The sequence below is a fragment of the Pelobates fuscus genome, chromosome 5, assembly GCF_036172605.1.
Source record: "Pelobates fuscus isolate aPelFus1 chromosome 5, aPelFus1.pri, whole genome shotgun sequence".
NCBI classification, from domain to species: domain Eukaryota; kingdom Metazoa; phylum Chordata; class Amphibia; order Anura; family Pelobatidae; genus Pelobates; species Pelobates fuscus.
In genome coordinates, this window is record NC_086321.1 from 328,979,595 (window position 1) to 328,997,834 (window position 18,240).

Genomic DNA, 18,240 nt, shown 5'->3' on the forward strand with positions numbered 1-18,240 from the left:
ATTTATTACACGTGAGTTTACAGAGGAAGAGGTTCTATTTCAACTGATGGAATACACCCGAAGCTATTAAAAGAGCTTAGTGGTGTACTAGCAAAACCATTAACATTTTTATTTAACCAATCATTGATAACAGGAGTAGTCCCAAAAGATTGGAAGTTAGCGAATGTTGTGCCCATTCACAAGAAAGGTAATAGGGAGGAGTCGGGCTACTATAGGCCAGTAAGCCTTACTTCAGTAGTGGGGATAAGTGATGGAAACCATGTTAAAGGATAGGATTGTTGAACATCTAAAAACACATGGATTTCAAGATCAGAGACAACATGGGTTTACTTCAGGGAGATCATACCAAACTAATCTTATTGATTTTTTTGATTGGGTAACTAAAATTATAGATCAGGGTGGTGCAGTAGACATTGCTTAACTAGATTTCAGTAAGGCTTTTGACACTGTTGCACATAGAAGACTTATCAATAAACTGCAATCTTTAAGTTTGGATTCCAATATTGTTGAATGGGTGAGGCAGTGGCTGAGTGACAGGCAACAGAGGGTTGTAGTCAATGGAGTATATTCGAAGCTTGGGCTTGTCACCAGTGGGGTACCTCAGGGATCTGTACTTGGACCCATTCTCTTTAATATTTTTATTAGTGATATTGCAGAAGGTCTTGATGGTAAGGTATGTCTTTCTGCTGATGATACTAAGATATGTAACAGGGTTGATGTTCCAGGAGGGATAAGCCAAATGGCAAATGATTTAGGTAAACTAGAAAAATGGTCAGAGTTGTGGCAACTGACATTTAATGTGGATAAGTGCAAGATAATGCATCTTGGACGTAAAAACCCAAGGGCAGAGTACAGAATATTTCATAGAGTCCTAACCTCAACATCTGAGGAAAGGGACTTAGGGGTGATTATTTCTGATGACTTAAAGGTAGGCAGACAATGTAATAGAGCAGCAGGAAATGCTAGCAGAATGCTTGGTTGTATAGGGAGAGGTATTAGCAGTAGAAAGAGGGAAGTGCTCATGCCATTGTACAGAACACTAGTGGGACCTCACTTAGAGTATTGTATGCAGTACTGGAGACCGTATCTTCAGAAAGATATTGATACCTTAGAGAGAGTTCAGAGAAGGGCTACTAAACTGGTTCATGGATTGCAAGATAAAACTTACCAGGAAAGGTTAAAGGATCTTAACATGTATAGCTTGGAGGAAAGACGAGACAGGGGGGATATGATAGAAACATTTAAATACATAAAGGGAATCAACACAGTAAAGGAGGAGACTATATTTAAAAGAAGAAAAACTACCACAACAAGAGGACATAGTCTTAAATTAGAGGGACAAAGGTTTAAAAATAATATCAGAAAGTATTACTTTACTGAGAGGGTAGTGGATGTATGGAATAGCCTTCCAGCTGAAGTGGTAGAGGTTAACACAGTAAAGGAGTTTAAATATGCGTGGGATAGGCATAAGGCTATCCTAACTATAAGATAATGCCAGAGACTAATGAAAGTATTTAGAAAATTGGGCAGACTAGATGGGCCGAATGGTTCTTATCTGCCGTCACATTCTATGTTTCTATGTTTCCTGGTTAAAAGCTATATCTAGTTTATGTTCTTTTAAGAATTTACACAAGGTCCCCTGTTTTTGAGGGGAGTTTAGCACCTGGATATTCCATGAAACACACCTAAGTGCCATTAATTACCTTTACAACCCCCCTAAGCTTGAGACTTAATATTACAGTCCCACACCACTAACAAACATAAAACATAGCATTACTTGTCTATATCTTGTGTAGACAATCTTCATTTTTAGACAGAAAGTTGAACAAAACATGTCCAACTGATACCTGCTACTTTTTACGCAGGTAGCGAGGTTTGGGTGATACTAGGAAAATTAATATATTGGGAAACAGCCAAACCATGTAAGGAAATAAAATCATTTAAAAAAATAAAATAAAAAAAAGCTTATGGCAGTTCTTAAAGGCACACTTGGAAACAAGTCTTTTTAAGAAGCATTAGCTTTGAATTAGATTGTGCCTAGCTCTGTAAATGGGGCGATAATGTATGAATCTTTTACAAGCTTTTTCTTATGCTTTGCACATACATTCCATGGGTGAGGCACTGATCTAACCAATGTTCCATCACTAGGCATGATGGAAAAGTACATTGGGAGTGCCTGACTGATTTAGACACGTGCAGTTGGAAGATCTCTTCACATTCTCATTTGGAGAAGAGAGGGAAGTCTCATCAGTGTGACTCATGTAGAGCAGGCTCCAAACCAATATCTGGTTGATCTCTCTCTTGCTTCTGAGCAATGATGCCCTATGTCCGTCATAAGTGGACTAGTCAAAAACTAAGATGTGTGATGAAGAGGGAGGAACCAAAGGAAAAAAAGTTACCTGCGCTCTTTCCACATCCCGATGTATTTTTAAACAAATTGAGGTTTTTAGTTACCTCCAATGGCCATGAGAGGGTATGCCCACCTGCCACGTCAAGGCAGACCTCTTAGGTGGGTCCTAACTCTAACCATTCACCTTGCTTCCTTGAGCTTCTGGCAAAAATATCTCTAATGAGACAGAAAGGGGTATTTTTTTTATATACATCCCTACATGCTTATTAACCCTTAATAGGGAACACATGGGGTGGGCAGTAAATGCAAAAGTGCCAGAACCACCCTTGGAGCACTCATGTAGACTTAAGAATTTTAGGGGGAAAAAGGCGATTTGGGTGTGGGAATCAAGGTACAAGCAAGGAGTAATGGAAGAAGGCTTATCAATGCATATGATGAGCTACTGCATGGAATAATGGGGCTAATGGTTTCATAATGTGCTAGGGACAAAGATAGTAACTTGACCTAATCCCAAGGCCTTCAGATTTACATGGAGAAAATGTAGAGCCAGAATCCGAAATGAAGGTTTGAAATGTTCTAGATCATAAAAACGTGTAGACTGACAAACTTTTATTTAAAACACTACACAAAGTGAGCTTTTAGTATTCACCAGATGTTGCCATGGTTGTCTGTGATGCATTCTTAAAAGTCACTAGAGTATGTCTGTATGTCTGTGTATGTATGTCTGTCTGTATGTGTGTATGTCTGTCTGTGTGTATGTATGTCTGTTTGTGTGTGTGTATGTGTGTATGTCTGTCTGTTTGTCTGTTTGTGTCTATGTCTGTGTGTATGTATGTCTGTCTGTGTGTATGTCTGTCTGTGTGTATGTCTGTCTGTATGTCTGTTTGTGTCTATGTATGTCTGTCTGTATGTCTGTCTGTGTGTGTATGAATGTATGTCTGTATGCATGTATGTCTATCTGTATGCATGTCATTATGTGTGTATGAATGTCAGTGTATGTATGTCTGCATGTCAGTATGAATGTCTGTATGTCATTCTGAATGTGTCTGTGTCTGTATGTCCTTATGCATGTGTGTCTGTATGTATGTTAGTATGTGTCTGTCACTATGTACGCCTGTGTGTCTGTATATGTGTGTATGTCTCAGTATGTGTGTGTCAATATGTATGCCTATATGCGTATCAGTATGTGTGTCTGTTAATATGTATCAGTGTGTGTGTGTGTATCTGTGTCCTTTTGTATCAGTGAATGTGTTTGTGTCTGTGTGTGTATTCCTGTGGGCGGGATTTGGAGGCGGTCTCTGTGGGCGGTTTTGGAGGTGGGCCCCCAGGGGCCCAGACCCTGAGCTCAGTTAGGGGCCCCAAAATTTCTGGTGGCGGCCCTGTTTGTTCCCATACATCCCTCTTAAGCTTCCAAACTTAAAGGGACACTATAGTCACCAGAACAACTACAGCTTATTGTATTTGTTCTGGTAAGTAGAATCATTCCATTCAGGCCTTTTGCAGTAAACACTGTCTTTTCAGAGAAAATAACTCCACTGGCCACTCCTTAGATGGCTGCTAGAGGTGCTTCCTGGGGCAGTACTGCCTAGTGTGCAGCACTGCCATTCAGTGTCTCCACCCTCTGCATGCAGACACTGAACTTTCCTCATAGAGATGCATTGGTTCAATTTATCTTTATGAGGAGCTGCTGATTGGCCAGGGCTATGTTGGACTTGTGCTGGCTCTGCCCCTGATCTGCCTAGTTAACAGTCTCAGCCAATCCTATGGGCAAGTATTGTAATTTGCTAAGACCACCACTTTTGATGATGTCAGCAGACAGTCAGTTCAGAGGCAGAGCCAGCAGCTGCAGACTTGAATACAAGTTATATTTTACTATATTTACTTAGGGAGGCAAGAAGGGGCCAGGGTGGTGGTTTTAACATAATAGGGTCAGAAATACATGATTGTGTTCCTGACCCTGTAGTGCTCCTTTAAGCAAGAGTATGTGAAGAGTAGTTAGGGTTGCCACCTTTCTTGGGAAAAAATACCAGCCTTAATCATTTGTATTATCACAAGGAGTGACATCAGAGAAACTTCTGTAAAATCACCAACAAACTACTCACAGTTTGATTCTGCTGTATAGATGGATTGCTCCCAATGTCTCCCTGTCTCCCAGTGTCTCAGTCTCGCAAGTCACCCAGTGTCTCAGTGTCCCTATGTATCACAGTGTCAGTGTCCCCATGTCGCCCAGTCCCCTAGTCTCCCAGTGTCTCAGTGTCCCCATTTCTCCCAGTGTCCCAATGTCTCAGTGGATCCCCATGTCACTAGGATACTGGGGACACAGTGAGACCCGGGGACAATGAGAGACATGGGGACACTGGGAGACATGGGGACACTGAGACATTTAGGGAAACTGGGAGAAATGGGGACACTGAGACACTAGGGACACAGACACTGAGACATGGGGACACTGAAACATTTGGGGACACTAAGACACCAGGGACACAGAGACATGGGAACACAGACACTGGGAGACTAGGGGACACTGGCTGGGAGACAGACACTTGGGGACACTGAGAGACATGGGGACACTGGGACATATAGGGACACTGGGAGACATGGGGACACTAGGCACACTGAGACACTAGGACCACAGACACTGGGAGACATGGGGACACTGCAACATTTGGGGACACTAAGACACTAGGGACACAGAGACATGGGAACACAGACACTGGGAGACTGGGGACACTGGCTGGGAGACAGACACTTGGGGACACTGAGAGACATGGGGACACTGAAACATTTGGGTACACTAAGACACTAGGGACACAGAGACATGGGAACACAGACACTGGGAGACTAGGGGACACTGACTGGGAGACAGACACTTGGGGACACTGGGAGACATGGGGACAGTTGTGGACATAGACATGGGGACACTGGGACATATAGGGACACATGGGGACACTAGGCACACTGAGAGACATGGGACACAGACACTGGGAGACTTGGGGACACTGAGACACTAGGGACACTGGCTGGGGGACATGGGGACACTGGGAGAAATGGGGACATAGTGTCTCCGTGTCCCAATGTCTCAGTATCTCCCAATGTCCCTATGTCTCACAGGGTCCCCATGTGTCTCAGCATCCCCATGTGTCCCAGTGTCCCCTAGTGTCTCAGTGTCCCCATGTTTTCCAGTGTCCCCAAGTGTCTGTGTTCCCAGGTCTCCCAGTGTCTGTGTCCCCATATGTCCTAGTGTCTCAGTGTCCCCTAGTGTCTGTGTCCCCTAGTGTCTGAGTGTCCCCATATGTCCCTTAGTGTCCCCTAGTGTCTCAGTGTCCGCTAGTGTCTCAGTGTCCCCATGTGTCCCTACTATCTTTCCCCCATCCCTCACTTACTGTAGAGCTGTTGTCTGGACTCTGTGCTGTGTTGCTGCTCCCTCATGGATCGGTGAGTAGTAGAGACAGGCAGCGATATGCTGTAACTTCCTATACCTGCCTCTCTCCACACACAGTGACCCCTACTGGCCGGTGCTGGTATTGCAGAGTAATCTCGATTTATTCTGAGAAAAATACCTGCATTTGTATTGCTGGTATTACTGCAATATCGGCACGGCCAGACAGCCTCAAATACCGGCTGTGCCAGTAAAATACCAGTCAGGTGGCAAACCTAAGAGTAGTGTGTAAAAAAAAAAAAAAAAAAAAAAAAAATTTCTTTTTTAAAATGGGCCTATTCCATGGGCCTGGGCCTGGAGCTGCAGCTCCATCAGCCCCTATGCTAATCCGGACCTGAGGAGCAGCATGTATTCTTTTAGAATGACCCGAAAATGTTAACGGTTGTATTCAAGTAACTTTAAGAGTTGTGAGCTAGCTAAAGGTTGAGGTGGCAAAAAAATATGTGAACGCCGCCATGGAATCGAATGAGTATGGTTTGATGATTTGCTATGCGGAAGTAAGTTTATTGAAAATAGCCAGAGCCCAGGGCATGAACACGTGGCATTGGCAGAGAGTGTTGTGTGTGCCAGCAATTAAATCCTTGAATGTAGGGGTTTGGTAGGTTGTTTGGCCGCCGTGGGGAGAGTTCTAAAGAATATAAAAAACTGTGATTGAGTCACCTCATCGGTTGCTATGTTGTCACAGCCTGGTATGGGTATGTGGACAAAGTAGAGTTTCTGTGATGCTTCCAGACAGATCTCTTCCTAATCAACCATATTATTGTTAGTGAGAGGGACTGTGAGGAACTGACTCTGCTGGGTTTCGAACCCTGGTTTACATGCTGCTAAACCTCTTCCTTACCAGTACACCAGCCTGCCTTTTGCAAATGTACCTGAGATCTGGTAACCTTGACTCTACAGCATTGGTATCAGTGACAAGTCTCTTCAGCTGTGTCTGGTCATGTGTCTGGTTCTTGGCCTATAAAAGCCACTTCCTGTCTCTGTACCTTTGCCAGATTATTGTGGTTCCTGAACTCTCTAATCAAGCTTGTTCCTGTTTCTCCTACCTGTTGCTGATTTTGGACCGTTTTGACTTTGCTGCTTCTCCTTCCCACTGACCTCGGCTTGCCTCACTACGATTATCATCTCTCTGTTCCAGTCTCCCATCTCTGCTTAAGACCAGAAGGCCACTCAAGGCTCAGGGGCTCAACCACCTGGGTAACGAGTGGCTACCTCTGCCAGAAAACATTGCTGATCTGGCTACTGGACTCCAAAACTTTGTAACATCAATATCATTACAGGGACTGAATAGTAATAATTCCGATGCTGCTGATTTACTAAAAGAGGGTAGGTTCTGTGCCACTATGGAAAATGTGTCGCAGACAGAGTTAACTATAAAATTGGCTGCCACCCAGTGTGGGTAGCTGTATGAGTGTCACGATTCCGGGGAACCCAACACGCTAACACACGCAGACACACACACAGAAAGTGTGCAGTACCGGACCTTAGAGTGGCCGGGCTAAGCACACACAGAATAGTCAGGAGATAAGCCGAGTAAGGGGAACCAGAAAACAGAATAACGATAAACAAGCCAAGGTCAAAGGGTAGGAGAAAGTCACAAAGTCAGTATAACAAGCCAGAGAGTACGTAACCAGAAAGCACACGTTCAGTATCAATACATAAAGCAAAGACCACAACAGGGCACTGAGAGGCAGGAAAGGTAAGTATAAATATCCTAGCCTTAATTCTGATTGGATAGCTTCCAATCAGAATTAACAAACACACGTGGGGGGTATCTATACCCCCCACTGTGATTTTTGTACTGTCGCTTTAACGCCGGGTCACGTGAGTGACCCCGGCGTACTGATATGGGTGCCGGCTCCCAGCGTGCAGCGTTAGACATGCTGCCGCTGGGGGAAGGAGGAGGAGAGGACGCGAGCGGCGTGTCAAGAGGAGAGAACGCCGCTCGCCGAACAGTAAGAGGAGGGGGGACCGCGGGCAGCGATGGACCGAGGGTGAGTGCTGCGAGCGGCTTGCAGCCTCCCCTCACCGCTGCCCGCGGAGCCCTGACATAACCCCCCCCCTCGAGGACCGCCCAGAGGTCGGGAAGCCGAAGGCTTCAAAGGAAACCGCGCATGAAAGGAGCGGATCAAAGAGGGCGCGTCCAAGTCAGAGACAGAAACCCACGACCGCTCCTCCGGGCCGTAACCTTTCCAATCAACCAGATACTGCAACCGACCTCGAGATAAACGAGAATCAAGGAGAGCAGCCACCTCATATACGTCACTAGAGACCGCACGGAGGGCATCGGAACGCCTGAGAGACCCAGAGAACCGATTACAGAGCAAGGGTTTCAAAAGGGAGGTGTGAAAGGTGTTAGGTATGCGCATGGAAGGGGGCAAGGCCAGGGAGTAGGATACAGGATTCACCCTACGCAACACCTTATAGGGACCAAGGAACTTGGGCGCGAACTTCATCGAGGGAACCCTAAGGCGGAGATTCCTAGAGGACAACCAAACCCTATCACCCGGAGCATAAGAAGGAGCCGCACACCTACGACGATCAGCAAATCTCTTTTGAGTAGCAGCAGCACGACAAAGAGCAGCATGGACCTGATCCCACATCTTCCGTAAGGAGGCGAGGTGCTCGTCCAAAGCGGGCATTCCCTTGTCGGAGAACACACCGGGAAGGACAGCGGGTTGGAACCCATAAGTCACCATTAAAGGACTTACGCCAGTAGAAGAATGAGACACAGTGTTCCTGGCAAACTCAGCCCAGGGAAGAAGATGGGACCAGTTGTCCTGGTGTGCATTTGTAAAACAGCGTAAATACAACTCCACAGACTGATTTGCTCGTTCGGCAGCTCCATTGGATTGCGGATGATAGGAGGAAGTAAACGATAAGGAGACCCCCATCTCAGCACAAAAGCCTCTCCAAAACCGAGAGACAAACTGAGGGCCCCTGTCAGATACGATATCTTGTGGTATACCATGCAAGCGGAACACTTCTTTGGCAAACACCTGAGCCAACTGAACCGCAGAAGGTAGCTTCCTAAGCGGAATGAAGTGCGCCATTTTGGAGAACCTATCCGTTACAGTCAAAATTACTGTCTGCCCATCAGATAAGGAAGATCCACAATGAAGTCCATGGATAAGTGTGTCCACGGTTTCTTGGGTACAGATAGGGGCATAAGGAGTCCCAGAGGTTTAACATTAGGGGACTTACACTGTGTACAGACACGGCAAGCCTGCACATAATCTACCACGTCTTTTTTGAGTGAGGGCCACCAAAACTGTTGGAAAAGACCCTTGTAAGTCTTAGTAACCCCTGGATGACCAGCCGTTTTGGCTGTGTGAAATAAAGTTAACAACTTCTTGCTGTCTTTTACTTTCACGTATAGCTTACCAATAGGAGTCTCAGAGGGTGCTTGGGATTGGTATGACTTGATACCATCAAGAAAAAGAGATGAGATAACCAAACGGGTAGTAGCTATTATATTAGTCGTGGGTACAATGGGCTCAGGAGTGGAGGTGATAGAATCTACAGGTTCGTACTGGCGGAAGATAGCATCAGCCTTGACATTTCGATAACCAGGCCTGTATGTGATTATGTACTGAAAACGTGAGAGAAATAAAGACCATCTAGCTTGACGAGAGGATAACCTCTTAGCATCTGCGATATAGGAGAGATTTTTATGATCGGTTATAACCAGTATCTTGTGTCTAGCTCCTTCTAACAAGTACCTCCATTCTTTGAATGCCATCACTATAGCTAATAATTCCCTGTTCCCGACGTCGTAATTCTTTTCAGACTCTGACAAGCGTTTAGAAAAGTAACCACAGGGAAGGAGGGGTTCGTCATACGATTGTCTTTGTGACAACACTGCTCCTATACCTGATTCAGAGGCGTCTACTTCCAGTACAAAGGGAAGGGAAGGATCAGGATGGTGTAACACAGGGGCAGTGGCAAATGCCTTTTTTAGAGTCTCGAAGGCCACAATAGCATTAGGATTCCAAACCCTGGGGTGTAAACCTTTTTTTTGTCAGTTTAGTGATAGGGGAAATGATGGATGAGAAGTTTTTAACAAACTTTCTATAATAATTGGCAAACCCTATAAATCGCTGTATTGCCTTAAGTCCTTGGGGAAGGGGCCAGGACAGTATAGCTTCCAGTTTAGAAGGATCCATGCTGAATCCTTGTTCAGAAATAACATAACCCAGGAATTGTACAGAAGTTTGGTCGAATAAGCATTTTTCTAATTTACAATAAAGACCGTTCTGTAACAACCTCTTAAGCACCATCCTAACATGTGTATGATGTGTCTTCAAATCTGGAGAATATACAAGTATGTCATCAAGGTAGACTACAGCACAGACATGCAGTAGATCTCTAAGGACATCGTTTATGAGATCCTGAAATACGGCAGGAGCATTACACAATCCAAAAGGCATGACTAGATACTCGTAATGCCCACTACGTGTATTGAACGCCGTTTTCCACTCATCGTTCTCCTTGATACGAACAAGGTTATAAGCCCCCCTGAGGTCTAGTTTAGTAAAATATTTAGAACCTTTGACACGATCAAACAACTCAGTAATGTTATTATCGTAATATTATTTAGAGCTCTGTAATCTATACACGGTCTTAAATCGCCCTCCTTCTTTGCCACAAAAAAGAAACCAGCACCAGCAGGAGAGGAGGACCTTCTAATGAAACCTTTATTTAAGGCTTCTCGTATGTACTCCTCCATGACCTGGTTCTCTTTCTCAGAAAGAGGGTAGACCTTACCCCTAGGAGGCATAGTACCCGGTAATAGGTTTATGGTACAGTCATACTCACGGTGTGGGGGTAGCTTATCTGCCTCCCTTTTCTCAAAAACCAATGCAAGGTCAGCATACACAGAAGGGATAGAAACAGAAAGTGGTTTAGCCGTGGGCACGTTGAGTAAACAAACGGGACGTACCTGGCCCATACAGTCTCGTTGACAGGATTCCCCCCAGGAGAGTATGTCTAAACAACCCCAATCCAGTACTGGGTTGTGTTTAACTAACCAGGGAAAACCCAGAACGATGGAAGCAGTAGGAGAGTCAATTATTTGGAAGGTTAACCTTTCCTTGTGTAAAGCACCCACAGACATCACTATATCTTGGGTTTCATGGGTCACCAGAGGCTTCTCAAGTGGTCTACCATCTATGGCCTCAACGGCCAAGGGTGTGGCCTTTCGGATCAAAGTCAGGGCTGCGGTTTTGGCAAAGTTCTCATCCATTAGGTTGTCTGCCGCACCTGAATCGATCAAGGCTTTAGTTGTTATGGTGGTTTTATTGACCAAAAGAGAAACCGTAAAAAACGGTCTGGAGATGGACACATGAGGGGACAAAGTCATAACACCCGAGGCCGACCCCTCTCTAGGCCTTAGGTGCTGCAGTTTCCCTGTAATTTAGGGCAGGTATTACAGTGGTGCGCCCTCTTTCCACAATAAAGACATAACCCCTCCCTTCTACGATACGTTCTTTCAGCCTCAGTTAACCCTGTAGCACCCAATTGCATGGGTTCTGGGGATGGCTGCCTAGGAGCGGGTAACGCTAGCAATGCATTACTGGGTAGAGCAGGTAACACCCGTGTATCCAGCCGCCTTTGACTACGTCTCTCTCTAATGCGGTTATCAATAAGGATTACATAGTCTATAACATCATCTAGAAGGACAGGCAGTTCCCTGGATGCTATTTCATCCAGTATGTAAGCGGCCAAACCCTCCTGAAAGGCTGTTACGAGGGCGTCGTTATTCCAAACCACTTCAGCTGCTAGAGTGCGGAATTCGATAGTATAATCCGCTACAGATCTGTTACCCTGTCGAACCCTAAGCAGAGCTTTGCCAGCAGAGGCAACCCTACCGGGTTGATCAAACGTGCGTTTGAATGCTGACAAAAAATCGGCAAAGGACATAGGAGACATATTTTCCCACATGGGGTTTGCCCATGCTAAAGCTCTCCCGGACAGGTGGTTGATCAAAAAGGCAATTTTGGATCTGTCGGTGGGATAGGAACGTGGATTCATTACCAAATGGATGTCAATTTGATTGAGGAAACCACGACACAAAGCTGGGTCACCACTATAGCGCTGTGGCGGTGTCATATGGACTACATGAGCAGGAACGGGTACTGGAGTGGCAATGGGTTTGGGCACAGCAGCCTCCTCGACGGCAGGCTGCAAGTGTGCAGTACGAGCCTGTATGGTCTGTAAAGCCTGAGCAAACTGATCCATACGGTGGTCCAAGCCATCCATTCTAGCCTCCTGATTAACTAGGAGCTGTGGTATGTCAGCAGGTTCCATTATGGCCCTGTTGTAATGTCACAATTCCGGGGAACCCAACACGCTAACACACGCAGACACACACACAGAAAGTGTGCAGTACCGGACCTTAGAGTGGCCGGGCTAAGCACACACAGAATAGTCAGGAGATAAGCCGAGTAAGGGGAACCAGAAAATAGAATAACGATAAACAAGCCGAGGTCAAAGGGTAGGAGAAAGTCACAAAGTCAGTATAACAAGCCAGAGAGTACGTAACCAGAAAGCACACGTTCAGTATCAATACATAAAGCAAAGACCACAACAGGGCACTGAGAGGCAGGAAAGGTAAGTATAAATATCCTAGCCTTAATTCTGATTGGATAGCTTCCAATCAGAATTAACAAACACACGTGGGGGGTATCTATACCCCCCACTGTGATTTTTGTACTGTCGCTTTAACGCCGGGTCACGTGAGTGACCCCGGCGTACTGATATGGGTGCCGGCTCCCAGTGTGCAGCGTTAGACATGCTGCCGCTGGGGGAAGGAGGAGGAGAGGACGCGAGAACGTGCTGGGTAGCAACTGGCTGTGTAACGCTGGGATCGAAGTAAGGAGCATGACGCATGGTACTACTTGGGAGTGTAAGATGTCTAAAGTCAGGAGATTCTAAACATCACTAGTGTCAACAGTTGTTTATAAGAATGAAAAGATGGCCTACATCCCTGTTATGCTGTCTGTGTTTCCACAAGGTAGGGGAGCACAGAGCTAGAAACCGGAGTCTATACAGCAAAATTTTCCAAGCCAAAAAAGGGAATGGCATGTCTTTATGTCGGAGCTCAGTGGTAAAACTGGAATGGTATAAGATTTCCAGGAACTGGGGTTGGGGTATCCTGGGTTACATCTGGAGTGCATGGACTAGGTGGGGTAAAGGGTTTGGCTGGGGAGCCTGGATTGAAATATCTTACTAGTTCTGAGTTGTGCAACATCTACATGTAGAGTAAATGTGAGAGTCATGTAGGTGATAGTATAACAACTGGCGGGTTGCATAGTGCCAAATGGCGAAAAATTTGCTAAATGAGGGAAAGGTGAAGCTCTACTAAGTGCCAAGTGGCTCTTAGAGGCTCTAGCTATGAATTGGCCGAGAGACTGAGGCCACCGAACGATGTGGCATGAATGTTGGCCTCTCTGTGACAAGTAAGAGATTCAAAAGAGTGACCGTAACATGTGAGGCCCTATCTAAAACCTAGAGAGGTAAGAGCAAGGTTCTAGCTATGAGTTGGACTGATGGACGAATACCACCGCATGAGGATTGGTGTAGGCCTTGCATGACTGAATTACAAATATACAATAATATGGCACACACCAATACTCTCAAAAGCCAGTTGATAAATCCCTAAGAAATGTAGGGGAATAGAAACGTAATGAGTTGATAGAAAGAATGTTGGAACATACGTATCTTGCCCAACTAGTGTGTGGTTGAGCTTGAGAAAGAAATATCATAGAGAGGAACCTAAAGACACAATGGGAACCTTAATGGAAATATGTCCAGTATGGTGTAACTGCTTATTGAGGTAAGGGTATAAAGTACCTCTGTTGTGGTTAAGGATTAAAATGTGAACAACCGCATGATAAATATGGATAGTAGAAACCTAGATAATAATAGAACTTATGATTGTCAATATGGATATGAAAGAGATACCTAGTAGTGCTGTATCTAATTATGAGTTCCCACTGTGCGTCCTTCCACAAGAAGGACCTGAAGTATGTATGAGAAAGATCGGAACTTCTCTAGTTTACTAGCAGGGAGCAAAATATGTAAGATCTAGTAAGTGCCTGTGACAGGAGTTGTGGATTATACAAGGCTTAGGTAAAACCGTGAACCTTAATGGAAATATGTCCAGTATGGTGTAACTGCAGTTACACAAACAGCAACAGGAAAAGCCACGGCTGGGCCGGACGCGGCAGTGCCCCATGAGCTTCTCAGCCCAGAGGAGGTCTGTGTATTTATAGGCCGGGTAACTCCTCCCACAATTACGGGCTTCCCCTAACGGCTCATCCTTCTCATATATATATATATATAAAGCTGTTCCCCTCTAAGCCGCCATAAAACCGAGTCACTATCCTAACCCACAAACTTCTCATGCTACACAAACATCCTGTGGTATTTATTAATAAGCACCTGGCTTGGCTTATTTAATGGGCAAACTGACTGTACCATGTTCTGTGGGGGCAAAGTGACACTGTTCTCCTATTTTTTATATATATATATATATATTTGTATATATTTATTTTTTATTATTATTTTTATTTTTTTGCTTGTGGTGTGCCGTGAAATTCTTGTCAGAGTCACGATGTGCCTTGGTTAGAAAAGGTTGATGAGCAGTGACATAGATATTTCAAGACTTATTATTTTTGCTTTATTGAATACATTTTTTATTTCTTTTACATTTTACAAACCAGCAAACAGAAACAGCGCCACCCAATTTCCACAAAGCACAACCCTGCTGCCCACCCTGGTTCCTTCTAACTTAATAGCATGTTTTTCCAGCTGTTTGACATCTCACTCAATTACCTCCTCGTTCCCTTCACACGTTACCAGTTGCTGCAATTTTCCTTTTAATTCTCTCTGGCCATCATCTCTTGTCTCAACTTTCTATTTTAACCTTCAGATTGTAAGCTCAGGGGCTATTCAGCAACTTATAATGTACAAAAGAACTCTAATGTACAGATCTCAGCAGATCTCAATGACAGGTCCCTTTACTTTATTTTTATAGGTCGCTTTATATTTTACTGTCTTTTCCCCCAATTGTACAGCGCTTCAGAATATGTTGGTGCTTTATAAATGTCAGTAATAATAAACCTTTTGTTTTCTTGACCAAGTTCTTTTTGGAAAAATAAAAATGAGCAATCAAATAAAAAAAAAATCAGGGGCAGAGCCTGGAGCCGCAGCTGAATGGACGCCATATCCATTCACCCCTGAGACAGCTGCCGATAATCTACAAATATCTCCTCACCACAACACCATCCGGCCCTATAACTGGGAGAACCGGCACCGGGACTCTCACCCGCACAGTTAGATGCCTTTCTTCCAGAGCCCGAAGACCGGGAGAACGAAACGGAAGACTCGGGACTACCTTCCAGCGGCTTACCGCGACCTGGATTTCCTCCTCGGCGGGACGCCTGAGCAGAGCAGCCCTGAAATAAAGAGGAAACCTACATCTCCCTGTGACAAGACTCCGGTAAATATGGGGCGCCGCACGCAAAAAATGCAATCAGGCCCCTCAGCTGAGCACCCAGACATTGGAGCCATACTCCAGCGGCAGGCACAACCAAAGATGGCCGCCGCAGAGGCCCCAGCCACACCATCACAACCCCACTCGGGGACCCATCCTACCACTCAGCCCAGACCTGACCCAATACAGGTCCAAGTACCATCACTGGTGACCCCAGTTGACAACTCCCTAGCAACAAAAAGGGACTTACAAAACTGGGTGCAAGACATACAAATGCTCTCTGCTGACATAGGGATCCTCAAGGCTGACATGCAAAACGTTACAGACCGCCTTAAGGCGACAGAGGATGAAATATTAGACAACAGCCTGTCCAACATTAAGGATCATATGCAACATCTACACACAGCGCAACAAACACTCACGCTGCAGATGTCCACCCAGGAAGACCGCGCACGACGTAACCACATTAAAATTCGCGATATACCAGATTACATAACGGCAGACGAACTGCCACACTACACAAGGAGACTCCTGGCCACCATGGTGCCCCCGGCGACAGCCCGGAAAATCACCCTGGACGGGATATATCGCCTCCCGACTCCACCGAACGCACCTGCCGACGATGCCAGAGACGTAATCCTCCGCTGCACCACATCTTATGACAAGACTCAAATCATGACAGCGCTTTGAGGTAAAACACTTCTCACATTTGAGAATTCACATTTATCCTTCTTTCAAGACCTAACCCGAGCCACACTCCAATGGCGAAAGTCTCTGAGCCACCTTACCAACCAGCTACGAACCAAAGGGATACAATACCGCTGGGGACTACCAAGATTCCTCACAATCACCCACGCCGGAACTGTCCACAAGATCTCCACTGGGGCAGACGTCCCCGCTCTGATGTCCAAACTAGGACTCACACCTACATCCACAGAGTCACCGCAGCAGACCACCTCCTGGAACCCTGACACCTCAGTGACTTTTGTCCCACGGGCAACAACATCCCTAGACTCGGCTACATGACTGGACTCAAAGACAACCAAACCTAAGGCAGCAACGAGAGCTGCAGCACAGTTTCTTCTGTTCATGTTTTGTGTTACCGTTTAATATTGATGCATGTTCACAATAGGAGAGGCCAACATAGAACCCAGGCCCCCAGAGAAGGTATTACTAACTGTCAAGGGCAGTCCCTGCCCACCTCTTGGAGCCAAATTTGTAAGCACCACAAGCAGATGACTACATAAATAACACCGCAGCTACTCCGTCAACCCCTCCCCCCCCCCCCGCTACCCCCTTGGTTAGGGGTAACCACAACCCCACAAAAGTCCTAGACACCACATAAATAGCGCCAACAATCTGGGACACACATCAACAGGTACATGTGGGCCCACTCACACAAGAGAGACCATACACATCACCCCAAATCCCTGCCTGGAGCATTAGGGACCCGCAGCAAGCAACCCATAGACACCAACTGTCAAAAGGATCAACCCTACACCAGGAACATGAGCAAACACACCGACGCCTAAAGCTCCCAACTAGTACTATACAGCTATACACCATAAGGGGACATGGTAGTGCCTACATATATATCTCTACTTCAGTAGATAGTTTAACTTGTTAATTTTTGTTCAACTTTCAATGTCGTAATGTGGCATGTGCTTCATGACCGCCGACCTCTAAACATAACCACCTTACCACGTACGGCATGTCTAAATTGTAGCCTACTCCCATAAAAAGAGGCTGGACCGCATATGTATGAAAGCATGTCCGATATCACGTTGTTACAACTGCAAATGTCTTATGTACCATGCATATTTTTTGATAATTCTGTTAACTCTTATGCCTCACAAATAAAAAGAGAATTAAAAAAAAAATTAAAAAAAAAAATCAGACTGTTTACCCATCTTAAGTATTAATGTGATTTGAAGAATGCCCATTTGCTAAGCTTTGGGATGGACTACATAGCAAATGTGGCAGGGAGTCTATAATCCCTAACATATCGCCCATATTCTCCTGTGACAAACACTACAACAGTCAAATCGTTTATTTTTTCCTTCCTGATGCTTTATGCACGGTGTAAATATAAATGGCCTTACCATTACATAGTACATTCCACAGTTCTTCCAATACATAATAATTGTTACTGCCATTTTATAATGCAGAATGTTTCACATGCACAAAATGAAAGAAAAAAAAAAATGGCATTTCCATCACTCATTTCCTGTAACGTTTTCCTTCTGGCTCAGACACTGAGGGCAAAGGAGATGATTTTTAATAAAGGTACCAATCTTCAAGCCTATTGTTATTTTTGTAACTAGAAAGCGGCTTTAACATTCTCTCTCCTCCCACCATACCACTCTCCCCCTCTCCTCTCCTGCTGCTGTGTGTGTGCGTACTCTGTTGCACACATAATTGTGGAGCGCAGGCGCACACATGCCCTGCAGATCTTGTTTGGAATAGCACCCTTGTTACTCAAGGTAAGAATAACCTCTTCATTGCCACTTGGGGACTAAAGCAAATAAACAGAAAAAAAAAACCAAGCAAAAAAAAAAAGGGTTTTAAAAAAAATATATCCTCCAAAATCCATTTATATCTATATTTCCAATCTTAACACAATGGATTCAAGTGCCTCGAATCACCGGGGATAAAAGGAAGGATTTCAATACATTTTCATTCCATAATAATTTAGGAAACCTGCGGAGGTGCAGCATGAGTTGGGGAATGCCAGATACAGTGTCCCTAGAGCAGGCTGTGTTTTTGCTTGTGTGCAATTTTTTTTGTGATACGAAAAGAGATCTGATTGCTCATCATCTCAATTTCTTCTCCCATTTCTATTCATTACTGTCAAAATCTCATATTTCCTTTTCATTGTTATTGCTTTAACATTCCCTTTCTTTGTTTCCCACCAGATGTATTTTTTTTATATTGCCCTTCATTTGCCCCAGC

General features: G+C 45.0%; 2 protein-coding genes across 2 annotated transcripts in view; both read left to right on the forward strand.

Moving 5' to 3' along the window:
• Positions 1–18,240, forward strand: part of SGK2 (serum/glucocorticoid regulated kinase 2) — a 538,190-nt gene that overhangs the window by 445,302 nt on the left and 74,648 nt on the right. The window lies entirely within an intron of this gene.
• The window catches only part of L3MBTL1 (L3MBTL histone methyl-lysine binding protein 1), a 41,956-nt gene continuing 41,404 nt past the window's right edge, over positions 17,689–18,240 (forward strand). Inside the window, exon 1 of the mRNA XM_063455690.1 lies at positions 17,689–17,771. The gene's annotated coding sequence lies outside the window, so the exon portion shown is untranslated. The remainder of the gene's footprint in view (positions 17,772–18,240) is intronic.